This window comes from Amborella trichopoda, chromosome 9 (assembly GCF_054954075.1).
Source record: "Amborella trichopoda isolate Santa Cruz 75 chromosome 9, AtrichopodaSantaCruz75HAP2 v2.0, whole genome shotgun sequence".
NCBI lineage: Eukaryota > Viridiplantae > Streptophyta > Magnoliopsida > Amborellales > Amborellaceae > Amborella > Amborella trichopoda.
This window is the reverse complement of record NC_142344.1, coordinates 45,884,222-45,905,426: the sequence shown is the minus strand read 5'-3', so window position 1 is coordinate 45,905,426 and position 21,205 is coordinate 45,884,222. Positions and strand designations below refer to the sequence as shown.

Genomic DNA, 21,205 nt, shown 5'->3' with positions numbered 1-21,205 from the left:
CCTGGTTAGGACACTAGAACCGGCTGGTTTATTGGTCAGGTCTAATAAACCGCTTCCGGTTCATTTTTTCCTGCACCGGCCCCGCCCTTCCAAACCCTAAACCTCAGTTATCTTCTAACGTCTCTCTGCTCTCACAGCCTCTCTTCTCTCTCTACCATAACTTTAATCTCTCTCTACCCTCCTCCCTCTTCTCTCTGACCTAACTTCTCTCTACTTGAAAGTAACATCGCATTCACACGCTCGTTTGGAAGTCCAGCTTCTGTTTTGATGCTGTCAACTGGTATTCCCAAGCAAAAATTCGTCCTCAAACCATCGTACATGAATAAATTCCATGCTTTTGATATCCAAAGTTGATTGGGTATGTTTTCCTTTCATTGCAAAACGAATTTTCTTTCTCTGAGTTTATGAGTGCTCAATTTTAGAGAAAGGAGCTTTTTTTTCTTGAAGTTAATTCCATTGGATGTTTGAATTATGTTAGTTTTGTAAATTTTCTGGTTCACGCTTGTTCATGGTGAATTTAATGTCTCTCTTGCTCCCTCTCTGTAGTTTGAATGCTCAGTTTTCTGTTTGTTGAAATTTACTTGCTTTGATGTGCTGTTGCAGCATATGCTTGTCTGTGCGCGTAGTTCTTGATCCTTGAGCAAATTCGCTTGATTCTTTTTTTCTTATAAAGAACATGAACTTTGTTATCTCATTTATTTCTCTCAGTGGAATCCATGTGCTGTGGTTTCGTTAATGCTTGTTTTCATAGCCTTTCACTGCTAAAATAATGTTTCTAGGAAGTGTTTGAAACTAGCCATTCGATGTTTATCACTGGGAAATGCTGTCCATCTTCCCAAGTTAACATTGTGACAATTTAGGTGATGAGTTGCTCATGTTTCAGGCTTCATTAATATAGTTTTTAAAAAACCAAAATACCCTGTAGAATGGAAAGAACAATGTGAAGTAAAAAACGTAGTCTACATAATATGTTGCTGCACTTTTCGTGTTCAAAAAGGTTAGTTTCAGTTATAGGTTAAGCCTTTCCATATACAGGTGTCGGGAGTGAGAATTTTGATTACGTACATGCTCAATTCAGTTGGATATGTTGATCAAAGCATTTATACTTGACTCAGCCTTTTCTTATTTCTCTTGTGTTCTTGGTCACTATATTTTTTCTTCCCCATTTTTTTGGGTAAGATATGAACAATGGAATTTCCCCTTGATAGGTCTTGATTTGGGTACTCTATTTTGATAATGATCACTATCATTGAGAGGCCATGGATGGATTCATAGTTTTAAAATTGATTATGGCATGGATGGTGAAAATCAGTATCTTCCTAGTTGATTTTGTCATACGGTCTTGGGATTGGAACTTCATTGATAGAAACAATTCATGAGCTTTCTATGCACATCTAAAAATCAAGTTTTGAAGATCCATTTATTTCCTCGTATGATAGGTCCAGGATATTGTGTATGTCAAAAAGAGGTAGGTTGCAAACATTGCTATGATATTGTGTATGTCAAAAAGAAGTTGGTTGAAACGCTACTGTTACTTTAGGACTTTTCATGTATACTAACAAGTTCTCTGATATCAGAACTTGCATGAATATCTCCATGGCCACTGAAAGACATAGCATCCAATACCTGGTTGATTAACTCAACATTGTTGTGAAGGTTCTTGAAGCAGGTGCAAAAAATATTACTCTTGCTTCATGAAGAAAGGAATATGTGTAGTTTAACGAATAATAAATAAAATGAAACCTGCATGTTGGATTTGACTTTAAGTAACATATATAGGTCCTTGCACATGTATGTTATGGAATCTAGAGGTAATGATTAATGTGTTAATTTTTTTTTTTTTTTGAAAAACAGTCAGAGGGGTGTATCACCCACCCAACGATCCCGATCCAGATCGGAGATCCATCAAAGTTTAAAAATAAATAAATAATTAAAGGTTATATAACTTGATACATGCTTTGTGTCACAAGTGACTTCGCTAGTTTGTTGGCAAGACCTTGTGCCCCTAACCAACAAGGTCGTATATTCGAATCCTGACTCTTGTCTCTCTTTAGAGAGCAATAATTTTTTTAGTCCCAAATCTGGCCTTTTTTCATTTTTTGGTTGAGCATTAAGAAATAATAGAAGGCGCCTCACTATGGGGCCCCAAACCTCCATCCCAATGACTAATGGATGCATGTGCTAGCCAACTCGACCATTCTGGTTCTTTGCAATAATAGATACATATTAGGTCTTATATAAAGTACTGAATTGATGACTGTGACTCAGAATCTGTATGGTCATCATGACTCTTGATGTAGATTAGTGATTCTCGATCTAGATCATCAAATTTTTAATCACTGTTAGGCAGTGAGGGGTTCACCTTGGTGCTCTAGTAAGGCACATATAGTTCATATCTGGTAAAATAAAATTATATATATTTTTATATATATGATCGTACATGTCTCGTTTCTGATGAGTAATGCCATATTGATCATTCGTTTTCAGGAATGTTGAATATGGCTTATGGTGTTTATCAATTTGTATGAAGATTATGCAAGATATGATTCCTTTGAATTAAAAAGCAAAGGCTGAAGTTATCAAAATGTTGAATATGACTTATAGAGGAAAAATAAGGCTATCTATTATCATAGCCTCCTATGAGGCCATTTTTCACTTCAGGAGACTAGGTCATGAATTATTATGGATATTTTTCTTCTGTTAGTGTGAAATGAAGTAGGTGCATTATATTATACCTATTGTGGGCATCTCGTTCATTGAACAAATATCACCCTCTCATCGATGAAAACTTCAATGAACGGTTAAAATTGGCTTATTTGCAGATCTCTAGGTTTCCAAAAATCCTAGTTTTAATTTAGGGGTGGCAATGGGCAGGGTGCCCCACCTGGCCTGACCCCAAAAAATTAGGGCCTAGGCCAGAAAATGTGGTGCGAGGGCTGGGCTAGGGCTAGGGCACCATGGCCCGAGGGCCGGGCTGGGTAGGCCTAGATCATGTCTGAGGTAGGGCCTGACCAGCCAACCATTATATTTTTTATCCCTTTTTTTTTTTTTTAATCCTTGGCTAGGGCCTTTGAGGCTCGATCCCAGTTCGGCCGGGCCTAGGTCAGCCCTTATGGGAATAAATCGGGCTAGGGCCAGGTTGGCCTGGCCTGTTGCCTGCTCTAGGTTTAATAAAACACATGTTTCAATCCCTTAAATACCAATAGGTTATCACGCATAGTGTTTTGCCAACCTAGGTAACTAAACTTCAAGTTTCAAGGCTAAATTCCTGTTTCCAATTGTCAAATAGGTCCTTAACAAATAGAGGGAGAGGACTGGAAGGGATAATTATATAGATGTGCTAAATAACAGAGATTGTTCCAATGTTCAAAAAGGTGAAATTGGCTTCCTAGGGGGGCACCCGAATACTTGGGCGATCCTAGAGTAGGGGGATTGGGGAGGTTATATGGCTAGAGAGAGAGAGAGAGAGAGCATGGATTCCATGTGTGTGTGTGTGTGAGGCATTGCATTGAACACTTGGAGCTTATATTCTTCTTTATCTTCTTCATATATATAGTCAAGGAGAGGGGCTCGCATCAAACACTTGGAAGTCATTTTCTTCTCTTCTTCTTATATGGAGAGCGAGAGAGAGAGAGAGAGAGAGAGAGAGAGAGAGAGAGAGAGAGAGAGAGAGAGAGAGAGAGAGAGAGAGAGAGAGAGAGAGAGAATGGTCCATGAGTTTGTGTGAGAGAGGCCTCACATCGAACACTTGGAGGATGTATTCTTCTTTTTCTTCTTTATATATGTTGGGCGAGCGGGAGGGAATACTCTCTTCGAAGCTTCTGAGTGAGAGAGAGAGAGAGAGAGAGAGAGAGAGAGAGTAATCACATCGAACGTTTTGAGGCCGTCATCTTTTTTCTTTATGTAGAGACCGAAGAGACCGAGAGTGCCATGTTGGAAATGCAGGATTAGGAATCCAAATCTTCTTTGTATTTCCTCTTTATTTTTAGTTTTTTTGCCAAGGCATCCTCCTAGGCAGGTCTAGGCAGGCGCCTCGGTACATATCAGCATAGGGCAACCCGCCCTCCTAGTCAGTTAGGGTGGCCCCTAGACTGCCTAGGCAGCAAGAAGGCCAAATTTCTGAACACTGATCCTTTCTTAATAAAGGAAGGAGGCTAAGTAGTCTTATTGGGGTTTTGTAATAAACAATCAAGAGTGAGATTGTCTCATTAGAAAATGAGATTTAACCCATCAACCACATGCTTCGTTCTCTCTCTGTAATCCCTAGCATCTCTTTACCCAACCACAATCCGTCTCTCTCATCCATGACCAAAATCTATATTTATAAGCCCTAGAATGATACAATCTTTATGCCAACCACGGTTCTTCTCTCTTCTCCATGGCCAGAATTTCTCTCTCAGTAAACCATAGCATCTCTCTGCACAACCACAACCCTTCTCAGTCCTCCACAACTAAAGTTTCGTGTATCTCTTCATTGGCGAGGCTCTCCCTCTCTCTCTCTCTTCATCGACTTGAGTTTTTCCATCGCTAGAGTTCTCAAGTATTTTGGTGCCTTTTTTGCTACTGTGGTGTTTTTTTTTTTTTTTGGGGGGGTCATTTGGCAATTACTCCTAGCCATTCGATGTCAAATTGCATGGCTTGAGATGTGTCATGAAGTTCGAGAAGTTTTTTTGTTTTGAACTTTGAGTCCAGTCAATGACATTCTTATAACTTCCCTAATTTGAAATCTGACGGACCAGAGTAATTGTGACCTCCTTATACCAAAAGTAAATGGTCTCTTTATATACTTTTCTATATATTTATTGCTCATTGCCTACAAAAAAGGTTAAAAACTTTTTAATTAATATAAGTCTAGGTTTCAAATACATCCAAAACTACGAGCTGCTTTTACTTGATTCACCAAACTGTCAAAAATCATTTCTAGTTTGTGACCTATTGGAACTGGAGAAGGATTCGGCCTTATTTCCACTACCGTCTGATGGATTGCCTCTATGCTCGGCAACTCAAGCTCCAGATCTTATCTTCATTTACGGGTTCATGGCCCTGCTTGCCGTTAGCAATAGCTGCTTTCGCTTCCTCTGCTCTTTTGGTCCGGGCTTCCTTCCTCTGGTTTTCTGCTGGGAGGAAGCTAGAGGAGTTGGTAGAGGTGGTTGATCTCTTCCAAGGGTTTCTGGTTGTTCTTGTCAACAACTTGCATCTGCTACGGTTTGTTATCTGTATCTATGTGTTTTGAGGTGGATACACTCAGGATATGTATCTGCTTTTTGAGCCAATGGCCAAAACCGCTTATGATCCGTTATAGAATGGATTTTCTTATGATCTGCTGAGCCAAAACCCCTTATGATCTGTTATTTTACAGTAAGTTTTGATTTATTAAGAGTTACACGCAGCACTTTCCTCATTCAATAGAAGGTGTTGCTCCTTATTTAGATGGTAAACTTTGTTGCAGGTTGGTTTGTAATGTGAACAAGTATATTGAAGGGGATAAATTGAAGGTTAGCTGAAATCTTTTGGATTTTTTTATAGGCATAATTAATATTTATGGATTCAGAAAATTTTTCACGATTGTGGGTTTTCCATGATTTTTGGTGGCCTTTACTTGATGTATTTGTTTTTATCCTTGTGATCGACGAAAGTAAAATTTATTCATGCATTGGTTTTGTGAAATAAGAGCTGATTCTTACAATAGTATATTAACTTTTCTATGGGGAGCCTATTATAGAACTGCACAAAAAACCAAATTCTTGATTAGAATGCAAGGTTATTAGTTTGCTAGAATGAAACCAAATTCTTGATTAGAATATTATTATGCTAGAATGAAATCTTATTATAGACTTGCTTTTTGAGATTATTTTATTTTTTATTTTTTGGGGGTCAAATCTATACGATGCATTGGTTTTTGGATTTTGATATTTAATTAGGTCTTTTGTGATTGACAATATATTTTTTGGTGCATTATTGCAATATTATTGAGAATAATTGTCACACTTTTGCTGAATAAGTTACTCATAAAAAGAATTGGGTTAATTATTAATGGAAAACAATGGGTTAGGTATGTCATTTGAAATTATCCTGTTTGGGCTAGTGTTACCATTTGACAGGCCACCAAACCAGTAAGGGGTATGCTCCAGTCAAATCACTCAAACCGCCAGTCAAACTGGCTGGACTAGATTTTAAAAAATAAAGAGAAGTAAAAAGAACTATCTAAAAATATGAAATATATTATATAAAAAGTTGCCCAATTTTGGGTCTAACCAGTCAGAACCCCAGTCCAACTTACCAAAACTAATCAAGCATAGGTTTTGACTGGTTTTCCAATGAACTCGTTTTTTGCTGACCGGTCAAGGAATTTTTTGTAATCCAATTGGATTGATCAGCCGGTATGTTACAATGTTGGTAACTATTGTTTCAAGTACTATGTGCTTTACATGAATGATTAAAAGATAGTTAGTCACCTGTATAAGATAGCGAGTCATAAAAGGGGTTTTCTTATATATAATTGTATGTCATGCTAATATCAATTAAAAAAGGGAAAAATACACAGATCCCCACTCCACAAAATGCATCTCATTTAGATCCTTTTCTATTGATCCCCTTTCTTTTATCAGACGTAAACCCCCGTCCCCACTTTTTTCCTAGTACAAATAACTAAACAATCCCTATGTTTTGTTTAATTTCAACATCATCCAAAATAAAAAATGAGCTATTCAAAACTGAATCTCTCATGAACCTGTCTCTTCCCTATCTTCAACACAGACACACACACAAACTCTTTCTCTCTTTGCCTTTCTCTTAACACACTTATCTCTACCCCTTCACTCTCTCTCTCTATCCCTTATATGCAAGGAACCAATTTTGTCGCAAAAGATTGTTATGATAAGCATTGACTTAGTTGCAGAGGAAGTTCATATTGAGAAGACAAGATGCAGCATGATGAGGTCATATGGCAAATCATTCGGCACAAACATTGTAGTTTCATGGCCAAGTATATCTTCTACACTCTCCTTTAATTTCATGGTTTGGACATGATTTTCTTGATATTTACATGTTTTTCTTTTTTTGTTTGGTTTTCTTCTTTCTTGTTTGCTCTATGTAGTTCTTAAGATTTTGGGTTCAAATAATGAGAAAATAGAGATTTTTGGTTATTTTATTTTTGGGTTTTTGCTTTTACTTCTCCTTCATGTTTTGCTCTAATTCATTAAGGGGACGATTGGCAATTGGAAGCTTGGGATTCCTGGGAATCTGGAAGTTCTAGTTCGTTGGAAGTTGGAGCTGTTGAATACTTGTTTGATAACTTGCCTAGAAGTTCTCAAATACAGAGATCGGGCTTCAAAGTGATATAACAAAGCCTCATAGAGATTAGGCTTCAAGGCTTCAAAAAGAGAGGAGAGATAAAAAGGGCAAGGTTAGAGATAGAAAGGAGTTAGAGAGAGAAAGGGCACATTTAAAGTTTGAAAGGGCACAATTAGAGAGAGCAAAAGGATAGTATTAGATAGAGAAAGGGCACACTTGGAGAGGGGATTGAGTTAGACAGAAAGGGCATGACGAGAGAGAGAGAGAGAGAGAGAGAGAGAGAGAGAGAGAGAGAGGATTAAACAGAAAATACATGGTTAGAGAGAGAGAATTTAGAGGGAGAAAGGGCATGGTTAGATAGAGCAAGAGAGAGAAAGCACAATTTGAAAGAGGGATTAGAGAGGAAAAGGTGTTAGAGAGGAATGACACATTTTGAGAGAGAACTAAGTTAGAGAGAGAAAGGGAACAATTAGAGAGGGAGTTAGAGAGAGAAAGAGCATGGTTAGAGAGGATTTACAGAGAGAAAGGAATGTTTAGGGAGATAAAGGAATTAGAGAGAGTAAGGACATGGGACACGAAAAAAAGACGAGAGGCGAATTTATTAAAAAATGGGATAAGCGAACTACCTTTTTTTTCTGGTTGGGGGATGGGGGCTGATGGAGCTGCTGGTTCTCATTTTTTCCAGAACTTCATAAAGCCAGTTTCCTGTAGTACTTCTTATTAACAAACAAAGAATGCTACAATAAGTTCCAGTTATCAAATGTGCCCTAACAAAATTTGGTTCCTGTTATGATTAAGAAAAGAGTAATTTGCTTCTAGGTTTTGTTGGGTTTGATGAAAAATGAATTTGCATTCGATTTTGTAGGTTTTCCTTTGTTTTTCATCTATTATTAATTCTAAATCATTTAAAATATTTTAGTGCTGGCTGGTTAATGATGTAGAGAAGGAAAGATTGCTTATTGTTTTCTGGGTATTTGGTGATTGATTTTTGTGTCACAGAACTACAACTCAGATTTTTTGTCGAAATGAGTACAATGTGACAGGTCTCTGCAACTCGAGCTCTTGCCCACTTGCCCATAGTCGGGATGCAACAATCCGTGAACATGAAGGTGAGGATTGCTTAACCATTTCGTTTTAGATAATTTCTTTTTTTATTGTTGTTGATTATAATTTTATGTTAATCTACACTCATTTAGAAAAAAGAAAAATAAGAACTCTTCAATTGATCTTAGTAGTGTTGTGGTGTTCTGTAGCATATTTTTTATTCTTTTTCATTTGGTTTTTAGTAGTGATTTTTGTTTCTTCTCTTCTTTCTTCTCTTTTCTCCTTCCTCTTCCTACTTCTTGTGTGGAGCTGGACTTGCAAATCAAACATTTTTGGTTTCTTGCCTTGCAAATCACGAGTAAGGTTTTGCCGCTTTATTGAGTTAATTGGCTGTGGTTATCATTAGATATAAAAAAGAAAAGGGCAGAACTTATCAATCACTTGAAAGTAAGATGTAAAACAAGAGCAGAGGGAAACTTGTTGATTAAAGAAAAGATGTAAAAAATGTGAAAATGACCAGAATGGAACTTGCATACTTCTTGACTTTGAATGATTTTTATACCACAGGGAGTTCATCAGATATTGAAATCAGACTGTAGTAATTCATGATATTAAGTTGGAAAGACATTTGTTTTTAGTGCACAATGAGTGCAACTTTACTTGCTGTGGTGAAGATGGTAACACAAGAAAGGTTTTTGAAGCTTGAAGGTTTTCTTTTTGTGCTAATTGTCATGCTCCATGTGGATCCAGGAACAATCGAAAAGTTTGTGAACTTTTAGTTTGATAAAGGAATCTCAAAGTGCTTTCAGTTTTGTCTATATTAGTGATGTTTTCTCTGTGATGCCCTATGTACATCATACAAGTGTCTGGTACATTCTGGCTGTTTGATTTCAGGCAAGTGTGTCTTTATTTCCTTTAAATTTGATAGTCACTCACTGCATTGAGGTTCTTGGTATCAGCAGAATGTCTTGTACCTCTACTGGGTGGTGCATTAATGACTCCTCTCATTTGAATACCCTCGTGGCCATGATATCTTTGTGGGACTTGCTTTTGGCAAGATTGGTATTCTTTTCCTTGGGTGTTGTTGGGTCCTGGTTTGTATGGATCTCGGGTGACCTGATCCTCCACATTTAAAGAGCTTGACCTTCACAAGTACCTTCACTTTCACGAAGAACTTTGGATAAGAAAGAAGATGGATCTATTTGTAGTGATTTGCATTACGGGTTACGACTTTTCTTTTGGGTCAGAGTAAGCCTTTGAGTATCACAGTTTCCATTGGTTTTTAGGGGTGAGGCGTGAGTGCTATATTCATGGTCATGCTGTGAATGGGCCGGATCTCAAGGAAGGTGAAGATTTATTGAGCCTTCCGCTTATTGAAATTAGTGTTCTAAAAACTGGACTGGAGGTTGAACTTAGAAAGAGCGACAGTCTAATCCAATACTGTTGGACACAGCTAGTCCAATTGGTTGGACTGCTTAGACAAGTTTTTTTTTGGTAGAAAAGTGGAAATAGTGTGAAAGGGGGAGGGGGGTGGTAATGTAGGTTCACAAGATAGTTTTTAAGAAGAATCAGTTTCCTTCTAAAGGGAACCAATTTCCATATATAATTGAACCAGGTGGTTCGGTTTGGTTTTCACAACACTAATTCAAAGTTGTCAAACAAATAAAATGAGAAGACTGTTTGGGCCCCCTATAATGCTTGGCTGTGCTGTATCTGAGATTGTGATTAGATTGTCACTTCTATATGTCATGGCGTTGTTACTGTTGCTGATGATGGGCTTGATTGCTTCTGCAGGGATACTGTATTTGTATATGAAGTCAATAGAAAGGGCCCATATGCCAAACAAGTTGTCGGAAAGAGTATAACTTCCCAGGAACTATGAGAAGGCACTGCAAACTATTGACAAGCATTTGGTAGTTTTCTTTATCCTCATTTGCCTTTCTAAGTTTTTCAAGTTTAGAACATATTCAACATGACAGACTAAATGTGAGCCAATTTTCTCATGCTAACATGGAGTTTATTTCGGAATTGACAGTAACATTGGCCCAAGTTTCTTGTCCATAAAAACAAGCAACGTCTCACCAAAATGACTCAGTATTTGATAAGGAAGAGGAAGCTAGCATTGAAAGTTCGGTATGTATTTTCTTTGTTTTTCACTCACTGGAATTTTTCACTGCATGCTTGGGCTGTAACCAATGGAGGATGATGATGTTCAACACGTTCAATCACTTAGTGCCTGAGGGCATCAATGGGTATCCTATTGCCAAGATAATTAAGTGGAAGTGAGATACCCAACACCACTGTCCAACACCCACCTTCCTACCTAAAGAAAGATGTTTACTATGTATGGCGAACAGAAGGAAAGAGTAAAAGTTGGCTTTCTGGGGGCTTTCAATTTCTTTGGTTTACACAATCATATGCACAAATAACCCAAAACAATGTAAATCGAATGCCTTCTCCAAAAAATCTCCTTATGGGAAAAAATGAACTTGAATGCATTGCATGGGAAAATGTTGAGCCCAAGGATGGAAACTATTGATTTTTTGTGGCTCCAACCCTTTGTTGGTGGAAGGACCTACATGGGATATAGGATTTTGGTTGTGGCATAGAGCTGAGAAGGGAATCCTAAGTGGATCAGAAGTGATATTTTTGGATAAGGGAATATTTAGGATTATTTTTGGAGAGATGTATCTAATCTTAGGATTTAGATAGGACAAAATTATGCTTATATCCCTTACAATTCACCTTATTTAAAATTTACCTTTTTTTTTTTTTTTTTTTTTTTCTGGTTTTACATTCGTGTACCCATTTCCTCATCTTTTTTTTTAAAAGACCAAATTTCCAATTTTTAACATCTTTGAGATCTGAAACTATACATTTTTAAAATTTAGTTATTTTTTAAAATTTTTAGATTTTAAATTACACGTATATCCTTTTCAATTCATGTTATTTAAAATTTACGTAATTTTTTTTGTTTGTACATTTGTACCTGTTTTGTCCTCAATGTTTTTTAAAGATACATTGAAAATGTCCTGTCAAACTGGTTGTTTTTTTTTTTCTTCTTTTTTATTTTTATTTTTTTTTTTTGAGCTATGACCGGGGCGCTATTCCTTTGGGTGGCTAAGTAGCATATTGGCTTTATGCCATGCTGGCCTTCTTATTGGGCTACCTTGGTCTTCTAGATCTTGTTATTTTTGCTGCCAATCGGGAGCTCGAACTGTCGTTGCCTGCGGCTGAGAGCTCGAGGGTCGTACACTTCGATCTTGAGGTGGAGACAAGCACAACTTGTGCCCAGGCAGAGATTACCTTAAATTAAAGTCTGCCCCTAGGTTCGTTAAGGTGAAGGCGCGTTTTGCGAACCTCTACTCCAAAGAGGGGTATCAGTCATAGTAGAAACCCCATACTGACCCCATGCATCCTTCTGAGCCTCAACAATCTCCCTTCTGACAATCACCTGTTTTTTCAAGAGACTCTGAAAGCTTATATGGGTTTGGGGGCTTCATCCTAGGCCCAAATTGGTCAATTGCCTCTACCAAGGTATAGAAGCTTCTTAGGCGAGCAACATTGAAAGGAATGCCCGCCTTATTTAACCATCTAGCAATGTACTATGGAGCTCTATCTCTCTCTTCTTTCTGGATTTTATTCTCAATAGGTGTTTGCTTCTTTGTTTTCTCTTTTGCAACCTCAGGGTCAAGCCGGGGCAAAAAACAATTTATAGGGCCTATAACCCGAGGCCTCTTAGGTCCCCCACTCCCAGAACCAAGAACAACTCTATATCCCTTCCCCCTTGTCTGGGATACATCAAGCTGTTCTATTTCTTGACTCCCCTCCTGATCACTATCATTATCATCAAAACTGACATGAACCTCAGACCTCAACTCTTCAATGGATGACTCTCAGCTCCTTTTTTTCTTTTTTACAATACTCATAATTTTTTTTCTCTCTCTCTAATAGCATCAGGAATTTTTTTTACATGGGGTAACGTCCGTCGCAATATCGGCAAGATGTTTCTTAAGCCAGTGTATGTCCCCCATATGTATCCTTTTCACAATAATTTCATCTTATGGAATTTTTATCCAAAGGATTCGGGTTGTAACCATATTTCCAACTCAAATCACTACTTCAATTAAATCCTGAAGAAGACATCTCAAAATAATACAAGCAATCTAAAAAATAAAAGTTTTCACTAACTTTGATTGCTCAATCTCCAAACTTCCACCTATGATAGATTTTATAATCTCAAAATCTTCTAAAAAACCTCTACTATTCCTAAACCTCCAAAAGTAAATCTAATCTCAATGGTGATGTTTAGATCTATTTCTCGTAACTTTGAGAAATCCTCGATGATATGGAAATCACAAAAATATAGTTTTTTGAGGTTTTTCTCTCTCTTAAATGGTTCTAAGGGGGTTTAGGTTTGAAATGAGCCTAAAACTACTTTTTTCCCTTGCCCCTGGGCTGGGTGTTGGGCGCTCGCCAGGTAGGTGCCAAAGCACCTCTGGACCTCTTAGGCACTGGGCGGTCCGCCTTTTGGAGCAATGATTATAATATAATTTATTATTGCAAACAAATTTCTTGGCTTGCATGAGAAAGATGTTTTATTGGATGAGTTGGGCATGGGTGCACAATTGAATTGAGTAGTTTCTTGATCATAGAAAGTTTATTAGGGATTAGTTTTGACAAAAATATTTACGTGGTTCTCTCTGTAGAAATTTTTAAGGTCGCATAGTTCATTTCCTTATGTAGCATGTGAAAGAGTTTCTTGCATAGTTCATTTCCTTATGTAGCATTGCGAGGCGAGTGGGGGATGTTGATTTTTTGTTGGTCCACTCCTTTGTGGGTGAAAGGACTTATTTGGGAGTTTGGACTTTGATTGTGAAACACTGACAAGAAAGGATTACTAATTATATTATTAGGAATGACATTTTTGAATAGGAATATTTGGAAATATCATTGGAAAGATGTAGCTAAATTGAGGATTTGGATAAACATATAGATTGGATGCAAATCCTTTTACGATAGGGAATCTTGGAAGGGGACATCTGTATAAACAGGATATGGAGAGAGAGGGAATAAGACTTCCCCTACACCTTTTCTAGAGTCTCAAATGGCTTACTTCTCTCCCTTGGGTTCCACTTTTTTGTCTTCTCGCCTTCCCTAAGTTTCTCTCTTCAGAAAAATCAAGTATTTCCTACATTCATTGTGAGAACTCTCCCACCATTTTCCATTAAAGGCTTAGGGATTTGAGCTGTATATATGTACTTATATTTCTTGTACTTAAAAGTCGGCCTGAGGATGCAGGATTTGAGCTGTGTATATCGTGCTTTTATTTCTTGTAATTAAAAGTCAGCTTGAGGATGTGAGCATGAAACTCTCAACCTTCGAGAAATTGTACTAACCAAAGTATAGATTAGTACCTCAACCGCAATATGGTAATCGGACTTGTGCTACCGTAGAATCCAACAGAAATATTGTCGTGGAACCTAAAATATTGGTGTCATCCACTTGCTGGAGATGAACTATGGGCTTAATGATTGAAAAACAGATTTAGAACTACCTGAGGCATTCCTCAATGTTCAAAAATTTAACCAAGATTATGAATGAAAATTGGGGGAGGGGATTTCCTTGTTCTGGTAATCTTAAGTTCTCTGAAAGCCTTTTGTAAGAGACTGGTTTTGAGAGGACATAGGTGGGGAATTTTGTGCTGTATTTGGTGGGGTGTGTGGGTGGATCTTGGATTTATACTCATTAGTTAGAAATTATCCCCAAAAACAGATATCTCTTATTTGTGAGTACTGCTTTTTAGTGTATTTCCATGTGTGGAGATTGTCTAGGACCCAATCGTACTATTTTGCACAAATCATCTCTCTTTGTTCTCTCATTAGTATGTGCATCACATGTGGAGGATGTGTGTGGCTGTAATTGATTTTTCTATTTGTTAGTTTGCATTGTTTGTCTGATTAGCACATTGATTTTGTGAAATGTGATGGTGTGACTGCTATAAACTGCCTTATAGATATTATTTCATCTTTTGCTTTGCAACGTTCAATGGATTCAATGGACATGCTTGCAACTAGCCTTACTGGTTCTGCGACTGCATCAGGTTGAATACGAAGATGCTGCTGACAAAGAGAGAGCCTTTTGATGGGAAGTCCAGAGATTTCCACTACCCAATTTCACGTATCCTTCCTCAAGTGTCACAGAGCATTGTGCAGTAATTTTCTCCCCTTGTTTGCTTCCTAGATGTCATTAGCCTATCCAAATGGCTGGCTAGGAATCAAATTCAACAAGGGCAGCCATATCCGTTTAGAGAGAGAGAGAGAGAGAGAGAGAGAGATTTGCATGTACTTATTGGGTAGGATATATATGGCAATGATCTAATGCAACGGTTGTATCATAGTATACTGCAACAACACTTTTAGAAAATTATGTTTGTGGTATTTGTATGATCCAAAATTTTGCACACACACTCTCTTAATCTCAATAATTAATCCAAAAAAAAAAAATGTTCAATTTGAACTCTAGAACGAATCTAGACCATTCATTTGGTGATTTTCTAGATCTTAGCCTTTACAAACTCAAAATCATTTTTTATTCTTTTTTGACATTGTTCATGATGTCATCTAAAAAATTTGGAAAAGAAAAATCCTTCTAAGGCTTAGATCTAAACATCTTATTAAAATGGATGGTTTATGTTGATTGGGTTAAAAAAACACTTTCTATGTTGTGTTTTCAAAATTTCCTTTTTTGTGATGGTTCATTAGATTGAAAAGACTGTATATTTTAAAATTTGAATCAAATAAATGGCTCTAAAATGGTTTTTGAATATTATTGTATTATATTACTGTACAACCGTTGCATGAAATCACGATATATATATATATATATATAGAGAGAGAGAGAGAGAGAGAGAGAGAGAGAGAGAGAGAGAGAGTTTGTCTAGAGTTAACAACTCTTCAAAATAAACTTAAAGTTAAAATGAATTGTGATGGGTGTATTTACAATGGCATTTTGAAAGTGTTTTGAAATTTTATTTGCATAGTGCTTTTGTCTTAGTGAAAATTTCAATTTTACCCTTTATAGAGATGATAAAAGTATTCATTGTTTTGTAGTAATATTTACAAAATTGTATTTACTTAATGATGAAGATATCATAAAAAGTAATTTTTTTAAAAAAATAGATTATAAAATTAGTATATTCACCCTTCACAAAAAGTTACATTGTAATTTGAATGGTTGTGGAGTTTAGATTATCCCACACACACACACACACACACACACACACAACACATACACACACACACACACATACATATATATATATATATATATATATATATATATATATATATATATATATATGAAAAAGTTTATACAGAGTCGAGGCTCTAAACAATCAAATTTGAGCCTACTTCAAAAATTTTGTTAGAAGAGGTTGTTTTGATGCCCAAATATCTTCAAATCGATCATCTCGAGATCAAGATGCATGGACACGAGACAAAAATTGATTTTAATTTTTGAAAATAGTATATTTTGTAACGCATTTTTGGGCTGTCAATCTTTTAAGATTTCAAGGTTTTTATAGATCTGTCGATTTATGCTATTTTTGAAGTTTTAAATTTTATAAATAAATATTTAAGGCTATTACAAAGATTTTCAATATGGAAACCACATTTCTCGATACTATTTGAAGGTAGGCTTTAATTTGACTATTTAGAAACTAGGCTCTATACAAATTGCACACACACACACACACACACACACACACACATATATATATATATATATATATATATATATATATATATATATATATATATATATATATATATATATATATATATGTATATATATATATATATATATATATATATATGTCACACCCCAAGAATTTACAGTACTGTTATTCCTGAGATGTGACAGACAAAACATATATACATCTATTGATAGGATAAATTTACAGTGGCGAGGTCTTACAAAGTAAATAAAGAAAGTTTAAGCAAAACTACAATATCTTCCCAAAGTTGATCTTGACTAGCACTCAAAATGAAGCCGCAGTTATCCTGAAAAATTTTACCATAGTTTGATGAGTTTGGCTACTCAGTAAGTGATCATCATAATCCTAAAAATAATCATGGTTGAAAGATATCAATATTTTCCAAAATGAGATCTATTAACAGAAATGCATCAACAGTTTCACTTTCAATAAATGCATAATTAAGTATAAACCGAATAATTGAAATGCATATAACACTTTAACGGTAGTGCATAATTCAAAGGATTTCACAAAATACCCTACTGGCGTCCCAAGTAGGTCACCTATATACCCCATCAGCGTCCTGATGGGTCCACTTAATCCCTATCGGCATCCCAAAGAGGTCCACTTAATCCCTGCAGGTCCACTTATACCTCACCGGCGTACCGGATGAGTCCACTTAATCCCTACCGGCGTCCCGGATAGGTCCACTTATACCTCACCGGCGAACCGGATGAGTCCACTTGCATACTTAAATTATTTTTAAATCTCTTTAAACATTCGAAAGCAGCAATATCATGTACTCAACATATCACTGAAACCATTAATATGAATTTCATTTAAACCATTAATAACAGTCACTCTTTATAATATTTCAAAAATAACCAATCAAATATTTTGGGCTCAAATTTAGAAAGGTAGCAGTTTGTAAAGGCATTCTAGCATAATTGCCAATTTAATATGTATAGAAAAACTCTTATAAAAATTCAAGAATACGGAATTATTACAATTTTACTAAAAGCAGAAATATCACATTTATTTCTAACAATAGACAAGAAAAATAAATAAATTTATTTTTCTAATTTACAGCATTCAAAATTTCTAACATAGATAAAATATCACAATTTTTATTAAAAAGATTATTTTTCAAGATAATGAGGTCACGTGCGCATAAAATTTATCGCGCCTAAAATTCATGATAATAAGCAGAAATAAATATTTCATTTTATTTTTAAAAAGAATGGATTATTTTTTGAGACAATGAGGTCACTTACACACAAAATTGATAAAATAAAGATCCTAGATGGAAATATCATTATTTATTAAAAATAGACTATTTTTCAGGAAGACGATGCCACTTACCTAAAATATTTGAGAGGGAGCTTCCGATAAAAATTTCGGTTCGAGAGAGAAGTTCACTGTGTTTCGACTAGAGAGAGAGATCTCAAAATTTTGTTTTAGGGTGGGAGTGCTCACATCCCCGATTTAAATTCTTATAACGTATTATTATATTATTTTCTTACGCTTTACCTCATATCTGAGGTGTCGCGTTAAAAGCAGACTTTATCGTACGAAAACCACGTCCGCTAAAGGACGTTGCCAGCTGCAAGCAGCAGGAGGCAAAAGCAGGCAAGCAAAACAGGCAAGCAAAAGTTAAACGAAGTAAAAGTTTTTGAAAACAGTGATGGTCCCCAAGGACCATCATACTCAAACAGAACATCACCTATTTATAAGCATATTTTCTCTTTTTTTTTTTTTTTTGAAATATTAGGATTGTTACATTCTTCCCTCCTTAAAGAAATTTAGTCCTCTAAATATGTATACTTGATTATTGAAAAATATTTTTAAATTTCCTAAAAATCTTAAACCTATTGCTCTGATACCATAATTGTCACACCCCAAGAATTTACAGTACTGTTATTCCTGAGATGTGACAGACAAAACATATATACATCTATTGATAGGATAAATTTACAGTGGCGAGGTCTTACAAAGTAAATAAAGAAAGTTTAAGCAAAACTACAATATCTTCCCAAAGTTGATCTTGACTAGCACTCAAAATGAAGCCGCAGTTATCCTGAAAAATTTTACCATAGTTTGATGAGTTTGGCTACTCAGTAAGTGATCATCATAATCCTAAAAATAATCATGGTTGAAAGATATCAATATTTTCCAAAATGAGATCTATTAACAGAAATGCATCAACAGTTTCACTTTCAATAAATGCATAATTAAGTATAAACCGAATAATTGAAATGCATATAACACTTTAACGGTAGTGCATAATTCAAAGGATTTCACAAAATACCCTACTGGCGTCCCAAGTAGGTCACCTATATACCCCATCAGCGTCCTGATGGGTCCACTTAATCCCTATCGGCATCCCAAAGAGGTCCACTTAATCCCTGCAGGTCCACTTATACCTCACCGGCGTACCGGATGAGTCCACTTAATCCCTACCGGCGTCCCGGATAGGTCCACTTATACTTCACCGGCGAACCGGATGAGTCCACTTGCATACTTAAATTATTTTTAAATCTCTTTAAACATTCGAAAGCAGCAATATCATGTACTCAACATATCACTGAAACCATTAATATGAATTTCATTTAAACCATTAATAACAGTCACTCTTTATAATATTTCAAAAATAACCAATCAAATATTTTGGGCTCAAATTTAGAAAGGTAGCAGTTTGTAAAGGCATTCTAGCATAATTGCCAATTTAATATGTATAGAAAAACTCTTATAAAAATTCAAGAATACGGAATTATTACAATTTTACTAAAAGCAGAAATATCACATTTATTTCTAACAATAGACAAGAAAAATAAATAAATTTATTTTTCTAATTTACAGCATTCAAAATTTCTAACATAGATAAAATATCACAATTTTTATTAAAAAGATTATTTTTCAAGATAATGAGGTCACGTGCGCATAAAATTTATCGCGCCTAAAATTCATGATAATAAGCAGAAATAAATATTTCATTTTATTTTTAAAAAGAATGGATTATTTTTTGAGACAATGAGGTCACTTACACACAAAACTGATAAAATAAAGATCCTAGATGGAAATATCATTATTTATTAAAAATAGACTATTTTTCAGGAAGACGATGCCACTTACCTAAAATATTTGAGAGGGAGCTTCCGATAAAAATTTCGGTTCGAGAGAGAAGTTCACTGTGTTTCGACTAGAGAGAGAGATCTCAAAATTTTGTTTTAGGGTGGGAGTGCTCACATCCCCGATTTAAATTCTTATAACGTATTATTATATTATTTTCTTACGCTTTACCTCATATCTGAGGTGTCGCGTTAAAAGCAGACTTTTATCGTACGAAAACCACGTCCGCTAAAGGACGTTGCCAGCTGCAAGCAGCAGGAGGCAAAAGCAGGCAAGCAAAACAGGCAAGCAAAAGTTAAACGAAGTAAAAGTTTTTGAAAACAGTGATGGTCCCCAAGGACCATCATACTCAAACAGAACATCACCTATTTATAAGCATATTTTCTCTTTTTTTTTTTTTTTTGAAATATTAGGATTGTTACATTCTTCCCTCCTTAAAGAAATTTAGTCCTCTAAATATGTATACTTGATTATTGAAAAATATTTTTAAATTTCCTAAAAATCTTAAACCTATTGCTCTGATACCATAATTGTCACACCCCAAGAATTTACAGTACTGTTATTCCTGAGATGTGACAGACAAAACATATATACATCTATTGATAGGATAAATTTACAGTGGCGAGGTCTTACAAAGTAAATAAAGAAAGTTTAAGCAAAACTACAATATCTTCCCAAAGTTGATCTTGACTAGCACTCAAAATGAAGCCGCAGTTATCCTGAAAAATTTTACCATAGTTTGATGAGTTTGGCTACTCAGTAAGTGATCATCATAATCCTAAAAATAATCATGGTTGAAAGATATCAATATTTTCCAAAATGAGATCTATTAACAGAAATGCATCAACAGTTTCACTTTCAATAAATGCATAATTAAGTATAAACCGAATAATTGAAATGCATATAACACTTTAACGGTAGTGCATAATTCAAAGGATTTCACAAAATACCCTACTGGCGTCCCAAGTAGGTCACCTATATACCCCATCAGCGTCCTGATGGGTCCACTTAATCCCTATCGGCATCCCAAAGAGGTCCACTTAATCCCTGCAGGTCCACTTATACCTCACCGGCGTACCGGATGAGTCCACTTAATCCCTACCGGCGTCCCGGATAGGTCCACTTATACCTCACCGGCGAACCGGATGAGTCCACTTGCATACTTAAATTATTTTTAAATCTCTTTAAACATTCGAAAGCAGCAATATCATGTACTCAACATATCACTGAAACCATTAATATGAATTTCATTTAAACCATTAATAACAGTCACTCTTTATAATATTTCAAAAATAACCAATCAAATATTTTGGGCTCAAATTTAGAAAGGTAGCAGTTTGTAAAGGCATTCTAGCATAATTGCCAATTTAATATGTATAGAAAAACTCTTATAAAAATTCAAGAATACGGAATTATTACAATTTTACTAAAAGCAGAAATATCACATTTATTTCTAACAATAGACAAGAAAAATAAATAAATTTATTTTTCTAATTTACAGCATTCAAAATTTCTAACATAGATAAAATATCACAATTTTTATTAAAAAGATTATTTTTCAAGATAATGAGGTCACGTGCGCATAAAATTTATCGCGCCTAAAATTCATGATAATAAGCAGAAATAAATATTTCATTTTATTTTTAAAAAGAATGGATTATTTTTTGAGACAATGAGGTCACTTACACACAAAACTGATAAAATAAAGATCCTAGATGGAAATATCATTATTTATTAAAAATAGACTATTTTTCAGGAAGACGATGCCACTTACCTAAAATATTTGAGAGGGAGCTTCCGATAAAAATTTCGGTTCGAGAGAGAAGTTCACTGTGTTTCGACTAGAGAGAGAGATCTCAAAATTTTGTTTTAGGGTGGGAGTGCTCACATCCCCTATTTAAATTCTTATAACGTATTATTATATTATTTTCTTACGCTCTACCTCATACCTGAGGTGTCGCGTTAAAAGCAGACTTTTATCTT

General features: G+C 35.5%; 1 non-coding gene across 1 annotated transcript; it reads left to right on the top strand.

Annotated features, from left to right (window-relative positions):
• The first annotated feature begins 245 nt into the window (after nt 1–245).
• LOC18432233 (uncharacterized) lies at nt 246–14,777 on the top strand. The gene is made up of 8 exons (XR_016041725.1): nt 246–358; nt 1,578–1,669; nt 5,450–5,495; nt 6,899–6,985; nt 8,293–8,402; nt 10,132–10,250; nt 10,373–10,470; nt 14,441–14,777. It is a non-coding gene; the product is annotated as an uncharacterized LOC18432233 (transcript).
• The last annotated feature ends 6,428 nt before the right edge of the window (nt 14,778–21,205 follow it).